Below are 3,067 nucleotides of genomic sequence, written 5' to 3' on the forward strand. Positions count from 1 at the left end.
CCTCCTCTCGTCGCCTCCTCCGGGTGACAGGGGACGAAACCTAGCCTCCCGCCGCCGCCTCCCCTTCTCTCCCTCCTCATCGCCCCCCCCCCCCCCCGAGGCTGCCGCCGGGCAAAGCCGCGTCGCCGGTAAAGGGGGCGACGGGGACCTATCCCTCTCGGCTCCTAGCGCGGCGGTTTGTAGGGAGGCCTCCATGCTGAGGGCCGGAGGCCGAGCGAGGGCGGGCGGGGCTGCGGGTTGTCGTGGTGGCACGCGGTCGGGCCGTGGCGGTGGCGCAGCGGAGCCGGACGAGGCGGGGCATGGCGCCACGCGCACGGGCCCAGATGGGCTTCTGCGGGCCTGCACAGGCTTGCCACGGGTCATGCTTGCTCGACCCGTGGCTGCCGGAGCTGAGGCGGTGTCCTCCTTTTCGGCTTCCACCAGCGGGGCTGCAGGGGTGGCCGCGATGCTGGACGGCGGGGCGGTGGCCATGTGTGTGTTCTAGGTGGCTTGGCGGCCGTTGTGGCTGCGAGGGTGGCATGGCGGCTGGACCGGGAAGCTCGCGCTTCTGCGGCCGACGGCTCGACCTTGGATCCATGTGTTGGCATTCGTCAAAGCTCCCTCTCTCGGGCGGTTGGCGGAGCTCTTCTCGGTGAGCTTGGTCGGTATTAACTAACGTAGCGGAACCAGATAACCTCCTTAGAGGGCCGGGTTGCATGTTATATAGAGGGCAAGAATAACCCTTGCCATGGTATTACATGTGGGGCAGCTATACGTGCGGTGTACTACACCGTATTCGTATAGTGCTATATTACAACTCTAACAGCCTCCCTTAATCTAAACTTGGTACAAGATTTAGATTACGCCTAAACTCATGTAAATTTCTAACTGGGAGAGCTTTAGTAAAACCATCTGCAACTTGATCTTTACTAGAAACAAATCGAATGTCTAGTCTTTTCTTTGCCACTCTTTCACGAACAAAGTGAAAATCAATCTCAATGTGTTTGGTACGGGCATGGAACATTGGATTTGCAGACAAATATGTAGCACCAATGTTGTCACACCATAAACAAGGTTTCTTCTGTAATCTGACTCCAAGCTCATGTAGAAGTGCTTCAACCCATATCATTTGAGCTGTGGCATTTGCTAAGGCTTTATATTCCGCTTCAGTACTTGAACGAGAAACAGTTTCTTGTTTCCTGGCACTCCAAGAAATCAAGTTTGGTCCTAAGAATATAGCAAAACCACCTGTAGAGCGTCTATCATCAAGACAACCTTCCCAATCAGCATCTGAGAATCCACTCAAAAGGGTAGATTGAGATGGCCGAAATGTTATACCAAGATGAATGGTGTCCTTAACATATCGTAGAATCCTCTTAACAGCTGTCCAATGTACAGTTGTAGGAGCATGCAAATATTGACATACTTTATTCACTGAGAAAGCCAAGTCAGGACGAGTCAGTGTAAGGTACTGCAAGGCACCAACGATGCTGCGATACTGTGTGCTATCTTCAGACCCAAGGAGATCTCCTGCAACAAGAGACAATGGCTCTGTAGGGGACAGAGGTGTGGGTGCTGATTTGCATTGGAGCATACCGACTTTTTCTAGCAATTCCGAAGCATATTTTCCTTGTGTCAAAACTAGGCCGGCTGAGGTTATCTTGACCTCAATGCCCAGAAAATAGTGCAAAACTCCAAGATCCTTGATAGCAAAATCCTTATTGAGATCCTTAAGCAAAGCACTAATCGCATGATCTGAAGAACTTGTGACAATAATATCATCAACATAAATCAACACGAATATAGCAATACCTGATTTCTGATAGAGAAACAAAGAGGTATCTGCTTTTGATGTTGAGAAGCCATAACTGTGTAATTTGGAAATGAGACGATAATATCATGCTCGAGGGGCTTGTATTAGACCATAGAGAGCTTTATCAAGCTTGCAAACATAATTAGGAACTTTGGGATTCTCAAAACCTGGAGGTTGTTTCATGTAAACCTCCTCTTCCAGAACACCATGGAGAAATGCGTTCTTGACATCTAGTTGCCGCAAACTCCAGCCTCTGGAGACTGAAATAGCTAACACAGTTCTGATAGTAGCTATTTTAACCACAGGACTGAAGGTATCTTCATAATCAATTCCATATCTTTGCTTGAAACCTTTTGCAACAAGACAAGCCTTATACCTGTCAATAGTGCCATCTGCTCGTTTCTTGATACGAAAAACCCATTTGCAATCAATCAAATTTTTGGTAGCACTTGGTGGAACCAAATGCCATGTTTTATTCTGAAGCAAAGCATCATACTCTTCCTCCATTGCTTTGCGCCAGTTATCATCATGAAGAGCATCAGACAGAGTTCGGGGTTCACCTGAAGAAGCAAGCAGACCATAGCGAACAGTGCCATCTTTGTAAATTTTCGGGTTTTTTATACCTTTTTGTAACCTGGTTTGGACTCCAGCCACAGGAAGAGTACTACCAGGAGGGGCCGCAGAATATCCAGCATGTGCAGCAGGAGGAGCAGCAGCCTCGGATCCAGGGTGTGCTGTTGTGCCAGCAGCAGTGTCAGTCGGCGACGTGGCAGGTGTGGAGTGATGGGAGTCGGTGCCAGCATGCGGTGGAGACAGCGACTGGCGTGGACCACGCGAGCGCCCACGCCGCGTGTAAATCTGCAGGCGGGACGGGGACCGAGACCTGGAGCGGCCACGCGCCTGCGAGGCTGCAGCTGGGAACTCCCGCCCTCGGGAGCAGTGACGCCAGGCGTGCCAGGCGGATCCTCCTCAGAATCAGCATGCGGGTGATCCGAGGTACGAGGAGAATCCTCCTCGGATCTGGTACCAGGCTCGTCATTTTGTGCCAAATCTGAATTTGCTTCATTTGAGCTCAAATCTGCATCATTTTGACTGAAATTTTCACTTGGATCTTCAGTATCGGAGTGGCCTTCCTCTGGACCAGACTGAGGATTGTGTTCCTGAGTATGATTAGCAACAACAGGTACAAATGGTAAAGGCATATGATCATCAAAACATGCATCCCCACTAGTACATGTAGAAGAGTCTTTTGGCAAAAGAAGAATATCATTACTA

This window comes from Lolium rigidum, chromosome 6, assembly GCF_022539505.1.
Source record: "Lolium rigidum isolate FL_2022 chromosome 6, APGP_CSIRO_Lrig_0.1, whole genome shotgun sequence".
NCBI classification, from domain to species: Eukaryota; Viridiplantae; Streptophyta; class Magnoliopsida; order Poales; family Poaceae; genus Lolium; species Lolium rigidum.